This window comes from Hyperolius riggenbachi, chromosome 7, assembly GCF_040937935.1.
Source record: "Hyperolius riggenbachi isolate aHypRig1 chromosome 7, aHypRig1.pri, whole genome shotgun sequence".
NCBI lineage: Eukaryota > Metazoa > Chordata > Amphibia > Anura > Hyperoliidae > Hyperolius > Hyperolius riggenbachi.
Window position 1 is genome coordinate 282,649,710 of NC_090652.1, and position 16,054 is coordinate 282,665,763.

The following is a 16,054-nucleotide window of genomic DNA, read 5'->3' on the forward strand; positions in this document are numbered from 1 at the left end:
TTGGGTTACTGGTCAGTGCAAAAGGCTTATTTCCCCACCAGAGCCAGGCCGAGGTCCTCCAGCACCCAAGGCTGAGACACCGAATTGCGCCCCTACATCCCTCCCAGCCCAGCCGTCACACACTGATTGCTGTCAGACTAAGACACGCCCCAGGGCCCCCAACACCTTAATATCTAGTTATCTGGCTTGCAGTCACTGCCATCAATCCCCTTTTCTTATTTTTCTCTGCTTCAAAAACAATAGGGGCATGATAGCTGAGTGAGTTGTGTGTCCCCTCCTACACAAGCTGGAGCCTCTCTTGCCTCTGCCTCTGCCCTGTTCCCCACTAGCAAATTATTTTTACAACTAGCAGACCTAAGCCCGTTTAAAAATGTGCTCTAGGTCTGTGTCGAAAGGAGGCCCTCTCCTCCCTCCCTTCCCTGTGACCGCCACCACCGCTGCCCATGCCCTCCGCACAAGCACATGCCTGCACACGCCCGACCCCCTGGCCCGCCCTGCTCCGTGTGGGAGTGAAGTAGTAGTTGGGCCCCCTTACAGCTCTGGAACCCCCTTTAGTTGCAGGTGCTGCTCCCCTCTAGTTATGCCCCTGCAAAATGAATGATCATTCCATAATGAATAACAGCAGATATTAAAGTGGACCTGATACTATCGATTCACATATTTTTTTCAATTGACACAGGAATTGTTTGGGAAGTGCTGCTAAGTACTGGTGTATACATTTTAGTAGCAACTTCATTGTTTACTGTTAGGGCCCGTTTCCACTAGGGCGGTTTCGCCGGCGATTCTGCAGAGTTTCCCCGCACATGATTCGCACGGGAAAACTCTGCCATAGGGGATGACGGCGCCGCGGCGGAATCGCTTGCGGGAGCGATTCGCCCGTCACCCCCCGCAGAATTTGCCGAGGAGGCTGCGAATCCCATAGCCGTGCATGCCACGGCTCATGGGATTCGCCTGCGATCCCGCCCACCGGCTCAGTGCGGCGTGCGTCTGCGAGACGCACGCCGCACTAGTGGAGACGAGCCCTTAGCAAAATACTTTCAATCTTTACAGACACCAAAACTGACGGCTGACTGAGCCATGAGGAGAGGGGAAATTCCCCTCACACTTGATCAGTTAACTCTGTGTAGCTCTGTGTGTGACAGAGAAGAGAGCTCCCAACAGCTGCAGCTCCTGTGTCCTGTGTTTCTGACTGAAGTGTCTGAAGAGAGCAGAGGAAATGTAACTAATTGTCACAGCTTTTTCATACTGTTTTTGCTTTCAGAGTTTGATATGTTTGATATTTGCTTTCTGTGGTCTAATATGTAACACTGGCTGTGCATTGAAGCAGACACCCCTTCTGCAATTGATTTGTCCCAATATAGCTAAATCCTACCCTCAATAAATTACAGCTTTTGCCTCTGATATTTATCATGAAAAGTAGGAAAATGTTTACACAGCTACTTAGACATTATTTGTACATTGTCATTTTAGAACACTTGGGTATCGATAGTATTCCTTTAACAGTAATGCACCCTGTATGTATTTAACCTCTTGAGGACACTGGGCTTAACCCCCCCCCCTAGTGACCAGGCTATTTTTTGCTAAATAGGCCACTGCAGCTTTAAGGCCTCGCTGCAAAGCCGTACAAGTCAGCACACAAGTGATCCCTCCCCTTTTCTCCCCATCAACAGAGCTCTCTGGGTGGCGATCAGCAAAGCGCAGAAAAATCGCCCAGTGTGAACTAGCCCAAAGAGAGAGTGGCAGAGAGGTCGAGACAGAGAGAGAAAGAGAGCAACAGAGAAAGTGAGACACAAAGAGAGAGAGAGAGAGAGCAACAGAGGAAAAGAGACAGACAGAGAGAGCGACAGCACATTACAGAGAGAGAGAGCAATAGAGAGAGAGAGAGAGATACAGTGAGAGACAGAGAAAGAGAGTGACAGAGAGAGCGAGACACACAGACAGAGAGAGAGATACAGGGAGAGACAGAGAGAGAGTGACAGAGAGAGCGAGACACACAGACAGAGAGAGAGAGAGAGATACAGTTAGAGACAGATAGAGAGTGACAGAGAGAGCGACACACACAGACAGAGAGAGTGAGTGCTCCAGTGAGAGACCGAGCGTGGCAGCAAAAGACAGAGAGAGACAGAAAGAGAGTGACAGAGAGAGCAAGACCGAGAGATAGGGGAGAGAGAGAGACACAGAGTGAGAAAGGGCCACAGCAAGAGACAGAGAGTGACAAAGAAAGACAGAGAGAGAGAGAGAGGGAGTGAGAGACCGAGAGTGGCAGCAAGAGACAGAGAGAGACAGAAAGAGAGTGACAGAAAGAGCAAGACAGAGAGATAGTGAAAGAGAGAGAGAGAGTGACAGTGAGAGCGGGACACAGAGAAAGAAAGGACCACAGCAAGAGACAGAGAGTGACAAAGAAAGACAGACAGAGAGAGAGAAAGACAGAAAGAGTGAGCACACCAGTAAGAGACCGAGAGTGGCAGCAAGAGACAGAGAGAGACAGATAGAAAGAGAGTGACAGAGAGAGCAAGACAGAGAGATAGTGAGGGAGAGAGTAACAGTGAAAGTGAGACACAGAGAGAGAAAGGGCCACAGAGGGAGACAGAGAGTGACAAAGAAAGACAGAGAGAGAGAGAGAGAGAGAGAGAGAGAGAGAGAGAGAGACAGAAAGAGTGAGCACACCAGTAAGAGACCGAGAGTGGCAGCAAGAGACAGAGAGAGACAGACAGAAAGAGAGTGACAGAGAGAGACAGACAGAGAGATAGTGAGGGAGAAAGTAACAGTGAGAGTGAGACACAGAGAGAGAAAGGGCCACAGAGGGAGACAAAGAGTGACAAAGAAAGACAGAGAGAGAGAGAGGGACTTGAGAGACTGAGAGAGACAGACAAATAGAGAGAAAGAGAAAAAAAGAGAGAGGACAGGATCACAGGCAGGCACACGTGAATATATGATATATTAAAAAAAGCTATTCAGACATATTACAGACAAATATGAGTAAATGATACAAATATTTTTCACAAGTTTTTCATACTTTAAATATCCTGCTGATTGTTTGCTATCAAATGCTATATAAAAAAAGAGAAAGTGTAATTTTGTGAAACAAACTGAAAAAAAATCGCACAACAATATTTTCGATAAGTGGGAGAGATGTACTATAAATCCCTTTACAATTATCAGTTTCAGAAAAAAAAATAAAAAAAAAGAAAGAAAACAAGACACTTGGGCAAATTATGAAGCTCGGTGTGAAAATTAACTTTGCTTAATAGCAGCACAGCAATATATTGTGTACCCACATAAATACTGGGATTTACAAATATTATTTCTATAATGGCCTGAGCCCACTGACACAGTTGTATCCGCTTTTCAGTTACACATCAATGTTGCAAATGCTAAAAAGCAGACAGAAGCGGACACAACTGCGTTAAGCTGGCCACTAACGGTCCAATTTCTAGAGAAAAATCGGTTCGGTTGTAAATAATCTCCATTGGTGGACACAATCGATTATGAACGAGTGAAAAAAATGTCGCCCGAATGAATTTTCGTCGAACGAAAATTTGGATTTTCTTGGTGGTCGTGATAGATAGGAAGCAATGATTGGTTAGTTGATGGTGTAGTGGACGAATTTTTGTCCGATCAGAATTTCTGATTGCTCAAATGATTTTTCGCTAGAAATTGGACCGTTAGTGGCCACCTTAAGTGGGCTCAAGCCCTTAACGATGTTGCTGCCCACTAGCTAGACAAGACAAGACATAGAACATTTATGCTGTATTGTGCTTTTCTTCTGGCAGACTCAACGCACCAGAGCTGTAGCCACTAGGGCGCCCTCTATAGGCAGTAGCACTGTTAGGGAGTTTTTGCCCAAGGTCTCCGTACTGAATAGGTGCTGGCTCACTGAACAGGAAGTAAACTCTTCTCACTCGTCTTGCGAGATTTGAGATCACTACATAATACGCTCTGAACAAAACCAACTTTCTGATTACCATCCCAGATGGCCCACGTACATTCCTCTTCCTGTAGGAGTAAATAGCAGCATGGAGTACAAACAACTGTTTCCTGTTTTCCACACTTGTGCAAACTGAGAGACTGGCAGAACAATCTGATCCTCCAAGTCTTGACAGAGTCTGCCCTGATAAGTTGGGAGTAGGTGAGCTTTTGAATTTAAATATACAAGGTAAGCAATTTCAATAGCATGTTATAAGGTATTAATCCTAGAAGTTTGTAGAACTCAAGCAAAGAGATTAGTGTTGGTGTACAAATTCAACATATCAAATATGGAACACCTGAATACTCCAAAACACCACACTTCAGTACTATTTCAATACAGATCAAGAGCAGGGGTGTCACTAGAGGGCAGCAGTTCCTGCAATGGCAGGGGTCCCAGAGCTGTTAGGGGGCCCCAACTACTAGTTCACTTCCTCTGATAAAGAGGTCCATCCTTCAGATTATGTGTTTTTGTGGCTAAACATTTTATGGACGTAAAAATAATGATGGCCACACTTGTTTTATGACCCTTGCCAGGGCCGGATTTAAGCCAAGGCCACATAGGCCATGGCCTAGGGCACCACAGGATTAAGGGCGGGTGGGAAGTAGGCTATACTAGGGAAGGGGGAACTTTGCTACCTATACTGGAGGGAGGGGGTGGTCATCAGGCTATCTTTATGGAAGGGGAGAGGGTCATCTGGCTTCTTATACTTTAGGGAAGGGGGGAGGGGTCATCAGGCTATTTAAACTGGAGGCGGGGGGGAAGGGATATCTGGCTACCTATACTGGAGGTGTGGGGGGAAGGGTCATCTGGCTATCTATAATAGCGGGAAGGGTCAGCAGGCTACTTATACTGGAGGGAGGGGGAAGGGTCATCTGGATAGCTAAAATGGAGGAGGGGAGGGGACATCTGGTTACCTGTACTGAAGGGGGGGGGGGCAACTGCTAACAGTGGCCTTGGGCAGTAAAGAGTGCAAATCCGGCCCTGACTCTTGCAAGATGTACCCCCAGGCTGTGAGAGTCACCAGGGGTAGGCAAGAAAAGGGTGTAAATATTGGGGAGCCCTTATCAAAGTTTTGCTGCAGGGCCCCATGATTTAAGTTATGCCACTAAACAAAAGGACAGGATCTGGGGGAGTGGCATGTAACTGATGCTTCCTCTTTCCAAAATCAGAAGGAGAAAGTATGGGAGTCATGTGAGACCCGCCATGAGGTACAAATAAGTGAACTCCCTCAGACCCTGTCCGCTTTTTCAGTGCTGAAAAGGTGCTGAATTGTGGTGTTCAGGAGTATTCTGGAGTTCCGAATTTGATGTGCTGATTTTGAACACCAACACTGGAATGTGTGCATGAAAAAAAGAAGGACGCCAGGAAATAAGGGCCCGGCTGGATAAATAAATGGCGCCGGTGGATAACGAAATCTCAATAACGATAAACATCATTAACGAAATTGGTTAATGATAAATACCATTTTAAAACAAACGGGAGTTGATAACAAAAAGATAACGAAAAGATTAACATTAAAAATCGTTACATAATTCAACAATACAGCTTAACCCAACCCAACTCTCACACAGAACTCTCCTGGTGGTGCCTAACCCTCTAAAAAAGCTGTGAGCGAGGCTTGTTTAGTTTATAGGGAATCATTAAGTTTATAGGGTTTATAGGGAGTTTATAGGGTATTACAACAAAACAAAAAAAGTATTTGGCTTGAGGAATGCCATATAAACTATATGAAAGGAACACAATTATGCAATGAGTAAAAGTTTATCTCGAATCCACTTTAAGTCTTATTATGTGAGTGAAAATACATGACAATTGACCTTTTCCTCTGTGTAACGATCGGTGTAACGCAGAGAGGATCTGATTATCGGTGATCTGCAGTATCACTGAGAATACAGATATATACCCGATTATTGATGATCTGCAGTATCACCGATAATCAGATATATTTCTAACCTCTGGACACCTGAGAAATAAGATAGAGGGTGCCAAGCAGTAAGAGATACTGCTCAGAGAACAGGTTCCTTCCAATGGTCTGGTGCTCCCCAAGGGGCGGAGCCAGGCTGAAAGTGGGAAGGACCAGAGGGTGTGTGACACCAATGGTGAAGTGTCACTGACAGGTCTGTGAATTATCTCCAAACAGGGAAGATAGTTCTCGAGGTCGGACAGGCCAGGTCGGCAACAGACAAACAGATCAGATACAGAGACAGGAGACAGATTCGGAATCAAAAGACAAGCAGGGTTCAGCGTTTGAGACAAGAAGAGACAGAGCGCACTCAGGGGAACAGTACAGCAGTAGATTGGGTGAATTCAGAATAATCTCACCTCTAGAAGTTGCTGGCGAGCCTGTACAGGAGTAGCCAGCGTGTAGGCTTTTATCCCTCTAGCCAGGGATCAGGCACAAAGGCAGCTGGATTCCTCCTTCACTCGGATGGTTGTTGGCAGGCAACGAGCGGCTCTGAAGTTGTACACCCTGTCTGTGTGCGAGTCCGCTATATGCGGTTGCACAAACAGATTGTGGTGGATTTCAAAGCATCAGCTCCAGGATTGAGGGATCTAAAAGCAAAGCTCCACGCTGCTCCATGAGTCTTGCACAGGCAATTCACGGCAGTTGGAGTGGTAGTCTGATTGTAATGCAGCAATGCGTGTAGGAAAGAAGAAACGGCGGCTGCCGTATAGTGTGGCCTGATGAAAGGCCTGATGAAAGGAGGACTTGGTCTCCTGAAACGCGTTGCAATATATTTTAATAAATCTTAACACTATACGGCAGCCGCCGTTTCTTCTTTCCTACACGCATTGCTGCATTACAATCAGACTACCACTCCAACTGCCCGTGAATTGCCTGTGCAAGACTCATGGAGCAGCGTGGAGCTTTGCTTTTAGATCCCTCAATCCTGGAGCTGATGCTTTGAAATCCACCACGATCTGTTTGTGCAACCGCATATAGCGGACTCGCACACAGACAGGGTGTACAACTTCAGAGCCGCTCGTTGCCTGCCAACAACCATCCGAGTGAAGGAGGAATCCAGCTGCCTTTGTGCCTGATCCCTGGCTAGAGGGATAAAAGCCTACACGCTGGCTACTCCTGTACAGGCTCGCCAGCAACTTCTAGAGGTGAGATTATTCTGAATTCACCCAATCTACTGCTGTACTGTTCCCCTGAGTGCGCTCTGTCTCTTCTTGTCTCAAACACAGATACTTTTGCCACCGAGGTGGATACCAAGAGCAGCACCTTTATCCTTCCCCTCTTCTACCCTGCCACACTGATCGCTCCTTCTGTTTGCCGGAAGTAAACCGCCTGCTTCTTTCCCAAGCAGGGTTCAGCAACAGAGTATCAGATATTATTATTATTATTATTATTATTTATTGTATTTATAAAGCGCCAACATATTACGCAGCGCTGAACATTAATTTAGGTTACAGACAATATTTAGGGGTGACACAGCAATACGACAATACAGAATACAAGAAAACCAGATCACACAGCACAGTATGAGTACAAGGTAATGCTTAGTCAGTCACTGGATGGAGCATGGAGATTAGGCAAGTTAGGTTCACTCAGATGCATAGCATGGGTTCACAGTAATGGAGGTGCATGATCAGGTAGGACACAAAATGAGGAGGACCCTGCCCAAAGGCTTACAATCTAGAGGGAGAGGTAAGGACACGAACGGTAGGGGACCAGAGTTCATCTGTAGGTTTAGAGCACTTGTGAGGGGTAGTAGGCCAGAGTGAAAAGGTGAGTTTTGAGGGCTTTCTTGAAGATGTTGAAGGAGGGGGCTGCCCTAATGGGTGGAGGTAGGGAGTTCCATAGTGTTGGAGCAGCTCTTGAGAAGTCCTGGAGGCGTGCATGGGACTGGGTGATGCGGGGGGCGGTTAGGCGAAGTTCATTGGAAGAGCGTAGTGAGCGGCTAGGTGTGTACCTCTGAGTAAGATCAGAAATGTAGGTTGGACAGGTTTTGTGGACAGATTTGTAGGTCAGACACAGTATCTTGAATTTGATTCTGGACTGGATAGGAAGCCAGTGGAGGGATTCTAGGAGGGGATCTGCCGTGGTGGAGCGATGGGAGCAGTGGATAATTCTGGCTGCCGCATTCATGATGGACTGCAGTGGAGCTGTTCGAGTCATAGGGAGACCAGACAGCAGGGCATTGCAGTAGTCAAGGCGGGAAATTATGAGGGCATGGATGAGGAGTTTGGTGGTGGCAGAGGTCAGGAAAGGGCGAATCTTACAGATGTTACGAAGGTGGAAGTTGCAGGACTTTGTGAGGATTTGGATGTGGGAAGTGAAGGAGAGTGCGGAGTCCAGGGTGACACCCAGACAACGGGCTTGAGATGTAGGGCGAATGGTAGTGTGGTTAACAGTGACATGCACATCTGGGAGGTTTGTGGATGGCCGGGGTGGGAAGATCATAAATTCCGTTTTGTCTAGATTTAGTTTCAGGAACCTAGCGGACATCCAGGAGGAGATGGCTGATAGGCAGGAGGAGACCTTGTCCATGGTAGTGGTGGATATGTCAGGGGTGTGGAGGTAGATCTGGGTGTCATCTGCATACAGATGATAGTTAAAACCCATGGAGGAGATAACCTTGCCAATGGACGATGTGTATAGGGTGAACAGTAGGGGGCCAAGGACCGAACCTTGGGGGACTCCCACCGAGAGGTGGTTGGGGGTGGACGAGGACTCATTGAAGGCGGTCGTGAAGGAGCGGTTGGAGAGGTAGGATGAAAGCCAGGACAGGGCGAGATCGTGAATGCCCAAGGACTGGAGGGACTGGAGGAGTAGGGGATGATCTACTGTGTCAAAAGCTGCTGAAAGGTCAAGGAGGAGGAGAATGGAGTATTTACCTTCAGCTTTAGCTAAGGCAAGGTCATTGACCACTTTGGTGAGAGCAGTTTCGGTTGAGTGGGCAGGCCGAAATCCAGATTGCAGTGGGTCTAGGAGTGAGTTGGCATTGAGGTACTGGGTCAGGCGTTTGTGAACCAGACGCTCCAGGAGTTTTGAGGCAAAGGGGAGGAGGGAGATAGGACGGTAGTTGGAGGGTAGCGAGGGGTCGAGGGAGGGTTTCTTGAGCAGGGGTAGTACAGTGGCCTGCTTGAAGTCTGATGGGAAGGTGCCTGTGGATAGGGAGAGGTTGAACAGGGTAGTGAGGACTGGGGCCAATTCCGTGAAGTGAGGCTGGAGTAAATCAGAAGGGATGGGGTCAAGGGGCGAAGTAGTGGTATGGGAAGTCTGCAGTAGGTGGTTGACTTCCTCGGTGGTAGTAGGGGTGAAGGATGTGAGGGGAGGATAGGGTGGAAGAGGAGCTGGTTGGGAGGGGGTGGGAGGTGAAGATTGGAGATTGGATATTTCTTGGCGGATGGAGACAATTTTGTTGGTGAAGTGGGTGGCTAAATCTGTGGCAGAGAGGGAGGAAACGGAGGGTGGGGGGGTGGGTTTAAGCAGGGAGTTGAAAGTGGCAAAAAGACGCCGGGGATTGGAAGCTTGTGCTCCGATGAGCTTGGTAAAGTATTCCTGCTTCGCATGAGCAAGGGCAGTGTGGAACTGCAGCAAATTGGTCTTGTACTGTAGGAAATCCTGGTTAAGTCTAGTTTTTCTCCATTTCCGTTCAGTGGCGCGTGTTTTCCTCTGGAGGTTGCGAGTATGGGTAGTGCGCCAGGGCTGGGGGTTAGGGGGTCGGTGGCGGCGAAATATTGGTGGAGCAGCTTTCTCTAGGGCTGATGAGAGAGTTTGGCGATACTGAGCTGCAGCAAGATTAGGACAGGTTAGGGTGGGGAGAGTGGAGGAGAGGGCATGGAGGGGGTCAGCAAGGACACTAGGGTTGAGCTTGCGTAGGTCTCGCTGCCATCGACCAGGTGGGTGGGTGGGTAATTTGGAGGTGCTTTCCGTGAGGAGGTTGAAGGTGAGAAGGTGATGGTCTGAGGGTGGAAAGGGTGCGATGTCAAGGTCTGCAATGGTGGTGGATTTAGTGAATATAAGGTCGAGAGTGTGACCTGCAGTGTGAGTGGGGGTGTTGGCGTGTTGTACTAGTCCAAGTGAGTTGGCAATGGTGAGTAGCCGGGTCACAGCGGAGCTCTTGGCTTCATTGATGGGAATATTGAAATCCCCAAGGATGATGGTGGGGAGGTCAGAGGAGAGGATGTGAGGGAGCCAGGAGGCAAGGTCATCGAGAAATTGTGGGGTGGAGCCCGGAGGGCGGTATAAGACCGCAACAATGGCAGGGAGGGGGTGGTAGAGGCGGATGGTGTGGGCCTCAAATGATGTGAATTGTAGAGAGGTAGGTGGGGTGAGGACACGGAAGGTGCAGGATGGTGAGAGGAGCAGACCCACCCCTCCCCCGATCCTATTGTCTGGTCTGGGGGTGTGACTGAGGTGAAGCCCCCCGTAGGAGAGGGCAGCCTCTGCGGCAGAGTCAGAGGAGGTGAGCCATGTCTCAGTGAGTGCGAGGATGGTGAGGGATTTGGAGAGGAAGAGGTCGTGGACTGCTGTAAGTTTATTGCGGACGGATCTGGCATTCCAGAGACCGCAGGGAAGGGGGAGTATGTGTTTGTGGGTGGGATGGATGGAAATAAGGTTGGAGTGAGGATGGGTGTTGAGGTGTTGAGGATATAGCGAAGTACCAAATCAGAGATCAAGAGAGTGGTCAGGAAAGCAGAAAGTCATAACAGATAATAACAATGCCTAATCTTAGGTGTGAATTCCGTGATCTTCAACACCCTGGAACTAGTCTGATATATAACAGAATGGTAATACAGTTCCCTAGTCTTGGGTGTGAGTTCCTTGATCATCAACACCCTGGAACTAGTCTGAAGTATAACAGAATGGTAATACAGTTCCCTAGTCTTGGGTGTGAGTTCCTTGATCATCAACACCCTGGAACTAGTCTGAAGTATAACAGAATGGTAATACAGTTCCCTAGTCTTGGGTGTGAGTTCCTTGATCATCAACACCCTGGAACTAGTCTGAAGTATAACACAGAAAATATCACAGATACTGACAAGGTCTGAGTGCTACCACGTAGTGATCGCAATGCCAGACACCAGAGAAATGACCAGCACCCAGTATATATACTATAGCGCTCTCCAGCGCCTCCCCTAAGTGCTGGACCAATCAGAAATGGTTGAATTGTCAGCTGACCGGCTCGGTCAGCTGACACCTTTCTGGCTGTCATAAAAGTTCTGCCTCTTCACGTCCTTCTGAATCTGTGTGGACTATCAGTCCCAGCCACACCAGACATGTCTTGCAATGTATGCGCTGTGCAGGACGCGGAACCAGCCGCATCGCTATCCGGGCATGCGACGGTTTCTCCGCGTTCGGCCATGCTGACAGATGTAGGCCTATGCGAGCAAACCGCCGCGTCAGATGCGGAATCCGCCGCATTGGACGCGGAAACAGCCGCCTTGCTCTGAGCACCCGCAGCGGCTTTTCCGCGTTTTCCCACACTCTGCTTTCAGAAGTTGTATGCTGCCATGAAAACTTTTAAGGCTGTAATTTGTTTATCAGTAATGTTTAACCACTTCACCCTCAATAATTTGTACCCTAATGGACTAGAGCAATTTTCACCTGTCAGCACTCCTCCCTTTCATTCGACACTAAGTTTATCAATAACTTTATCACTACTTATCACAAAAAAAAGATCTATACCTTGTTTTTTTGCCACCAATTAGGCTAAGAATTATTTTATTCTAAATGCATTTTAACAAGAATAATGAGGAAAAAATAAAAAAAAAATCATTATTTCTCAGTTGTCGGCCATTATAGTTTTAAAATACCATGTGGTACTGTGAATAAAACCCACATTTTATTTGCCTACTTGTACCGGTTATTACAACTTTTAAATTATGTCCCTATTACAATGTTTTGCATCTGTCATTAATTACAATCCCATAATATGCAAATATAATAGTAATATACCCTCTCCACATAGTAGAAATGTGTAGTCCCTAATGTAACAGTGTGCTGTATTTTTTTTAAATGCTGTTATTTTTTTTTTTTTACAAGTGTTTTTATTTTGGTAATTATGAGGGGGGGGGGGGTGTCTTGCTGGGTTGGGGGGAGGGGAGGAAGTATTACTTTATTTTTATTTAATATAATAAATGTAGATGTGAGACAGAGGGTGTTGTAAGCGCTAAGCTCATTGGCTCTATGATTGGTTCAGAGAAGGCTTCTTCCCTTTCCCCAATCATTGCCCCGCGAGTACCGATGGTAAGTGCGGCGCAGAACCAGGAAAAGGTCCTCCAGCACTCAAGGCTGAGACACCAAAATGCACCCCTCCATGCCTCCCACCCCAGCCGTCACACACTGATTGCTATTAGATTAAAGGTGGCCACTAACAGTCCAATTTCTAGCGAAAAATCATTTGAGCGATCAGAAATTCTGATCGGATTGGTTGTAAATAATCTCCATTGTTGGGCACAATCGATTATGAGCGATTGTAAAAATAGTCGTCCGATTGGATTTTGGTCAAACCAACATTTGAATTTTCTTTTTGGTTGTGATAGATAGAAAGCAAAGATTGGTTCGTTGATGGTGTAGTGAACGATTTCACTTCCGATCAGAATTTCTGATCACACAAACAATTTTTTGCCAGAAATTGGACCGTTAGTTGCCACATTAAGAGGCGCCCCAGCCACCCCCCTCCCCCAACACCTTAATCTCTAGTTATCTGGCTTACAGTCACTGCCATGTATCCCCTATTATTATTTCTCTTTGCTTCAAACACAATAGGGTAATTATAGTTGAATGAGTTGTGTGCCATCTCCTACACTGCGCCTTGAGGCTGGAGCCTCTTTCGCCTCTGCCTGGCCTTGGCAGAGCCTGCAATTGCGAACATTAGCGATGGTGAGGGGGGATGTTTTAAAATGTCTGTTGGTCCATGAACAGGGGGTGGGAGGGTAGTGGTTAGTACTATATTCCCGATGAGGTACCAACAAGACAACAGCTTTCACTTCCATGCTCTTTCAGGTAGCAAAATAAAGCAAGTAAAACAGCCATCATGTCACATGTTGCCTCGGGTACACATTAAAATTGCAGATAATGGCCTATCAGTTCAAAGTATGCATTAAAGAGAACCTGAAGTGAAAATAAAGTGATGAGATTAACTTCCTCCTACTCCTAAAAATTACTTTTTTTCTATCCCACAGATTTACGTTATGTTTAAAAACTTAAAATAGAAGATTTATTGTATTGTCACTTCTCTAATGCGGGGCATACACCGGAATCGAGCCGCTGGCTCGATGCCGGAGCGTCACAGCTCGTCCGCGCGTGCACGCGGATCGATTCCCGCTCGTCACCGCGGGCACTTCCTTCTCAGTGCTTATCAGTGCTTCGTTTTTGCCTATTGTCCGCCCGCGGGGATCGAGCCGGGAATCGATCCACGCGGTGATCGGACATGTCGGAATTATCAATCAAGCCATCAGCGGCTCGATTGATAAGAAGAATCTGGGCCGTGTATGCCCACCATTAGACAGTCTTTCTATGTATCAAAGAGCTAAAATATATGAACTATTGCCTTTTTTATCTATCCCCTGCAGTCCGAAGCTATTCTATACCAGGAAAGAGTTCTATGGCTGTACTTCCTTATTTGCATTAGTATGGATGGGTAAAGTCTGACTGGAGAAAAACTGTCACTTTTATACCTGAATGGCTAACTCTTTTCAGGCAGAAAAAGAAAAAAAAAAGGAACACAGCCTAACTATTTAAAGGCTTGGCACTGTACATACACATGTCTATCTTATCAAGCCACATGTCACTTTAGGTTCACTTTAAGGGAACTCCGAGAAGTGCCCAAATTTAAAAGAATACACTTACCAGGGGGTTCTTCCAGCTCAGGGTAGGCGGCGAGGTCCCGCGGCGTCCTCCTGGCTCGTCTCCTTCTCCCCCGGTTTTCAGCATCACCCGGCGACGTGATGACGCGGAGCAGCCGGCGTGATAATACATTGCGTCATTAATCAGGAAGAACCGGCCGACACCAGGCCCAGGTGTCGCCGGGTATTGCTGAAAACCGAGGGCCGGCGGAGGCTGAAGGAGACGAGCCAGGAGGACGCCGCAGGACCTCGCCGCCTACCCTGAGGTGGAAGAAGCCCCAGGTAAGTGTATTCTTTTAAATTTGGGCACTCCTCGGAGTCCCTTTAAAGCGGAATGAAACCTAGCATTTCTTCTTTACTCTAAAAGATTATTTACAGCATATTATATACAACCAGCATTTTTTTTTACTAAAACAGCATTCAAAGGGTTAAACACAGGACTTACACGCTCCTTGCTGGGAAAGCTGGATGCATCTGAACTGGAGATAATGTTATCTTGTGTTTACATTCATCACTTGATACAATTATGTAAACACTTCTCTGACACTGCAGACTCTCCTGAACACAGTCAGACACTCAGAGAGCATTTCTGCTTACATTAAAACATGAATAAACCAGTTATGAATAGCTCTGAGAGCAAAAAAAGTGTACTTTGGGAACTTGTAATTTCTAAATGAATAATAATACTTATGCACAAAATCAAATATGATAACTGAATGACAAATAAAAAGTAGGAAAACATGTTTTTATTGAATATTATGTCAGGGTTTTATACCACTTTAAGTAAAGGTTTGCTTTAAGGAGTCCATTTTTTCCATGATGACCTAATTTTTTTTTTTTTTTTTTTTTTTTTACAATAAAAGGAGTGAAGTTCATAGTTGCTGGCTTTCTCACTCCGATGGCTAATTAGCATCTCACAGGATATTTTTTTTACTTACACAATGTGGATAGCCTCAGAAATATTACTTCAATTACAGTTTGTGTGAGCCACAGTGCTCCTCTTCTAAGGACTTTTCAAGTCAGGCCAAACCAAACCGATGTAAATTGGAGGATTCGGGCACGGGCTGTGTAACCACATTCCCTGCGCTGGAACTCAGATATATTATTTTAGCAGCACAATTAGGCCAAGTGTAATTTAGAAGGCAGAGAACTGTCTTTAAAGTCTCCGAGCTGTGATTCTGTGAACAACTTTCAAACGAAACAACTTTGAAGGCACCTTTCTGCAAGACAAAAAGCTAAAGATTGCAAAACACCAGGACACTGACACTCGGGGAAGGGAGAGGACAAACAGAAGAAAACATAACTTGCAGTTTTTCACTTGTTTCTGACCGCATCTGTACCAGACGGCTTTGGAGGAAGTGGTGGCTGGTCTGAGCTCTGAGTTTACGCTCTGCATGGTTTGGTACCAGTCTGGCAAGCCACGGACGGCCATATTAAACTAGGTGGATGCAGTTCAAAGGCTCAGATAATAACAACCGCCGAGGACTACATGCAAAGGCTGCAAAGCACATCCAAACCAACATTGTTAATCTGTTATTATAAGGCGCCAAGAGTGGAGAGAAAACTCTGTCAAAACAATGACAGGATACGTACCAAAAAATGCTATAATAATAATAACAACAACAGTCATGATTATAAAAATAGTAATAGTAATAATAATAATAATAGCAATTTACAGTATCTAAAGAGATATTGTAGTGACATAGAGTAGAATGCAGTAAATTATTCAGGATACCCGCTTTTATGTTAAATATCCTGGTTTCAGCATCAGAAAAACTTTTTATAGCTACTGTATTTGTTGGACTATAAGACTCACTTTTTCTCCCCCAAAAGTGGGGGGAAAAGTCTTATAGTCCAAATGCAGGAAATTCCTGACTTGTGAACGCCTGCCAATACGAATCTCCAACCTGCCGCAATGTCGGGGACTCCCCGTATTGTGCCCATGCAGAGGAGGACACAGAGGGACAAACAGAGGACACAGGAGACACAAAGGGGCATAGAGGAGGACACAAGGAAGACAGAGGCAAAAACATGTGGGACACAGGAGGACACAGGGAGACACAAGAGGTTTAAGGGGGCAAGAGGTACAGAGGAGGCATAATCCACCAGATGCTCCTTCACCATGGATGCACCAGGTTTAGATTACATTTTTTCCCCCTGGTTTTTGTCCTCTAAACCTAGGTGCCTCTTATGGTCAGAAGAGTCTTATAGTCCCCAAAATACAGTATTTGGGTGTAGAGCAAGGTCAAAAAATTGCTCATCCTGCTCCTGCAAATGTCT

General features: G+C 46.4%; 1 protein-coding gene across 2 annotated transcripts in view; it reads right to left on the reverse strand.

The window, feature by feature from the left end:
• The window catches only part of ARHGAP15 (Rho GTPase activating protein 15), an 862,741-nt gene that overhangs the window by 241,202 nt on the left and 605,485 nt on the right, over window positions 1–16,054 (reverse strand). The gene's annotated exons all lie outside the window — the stretch shown is intronic.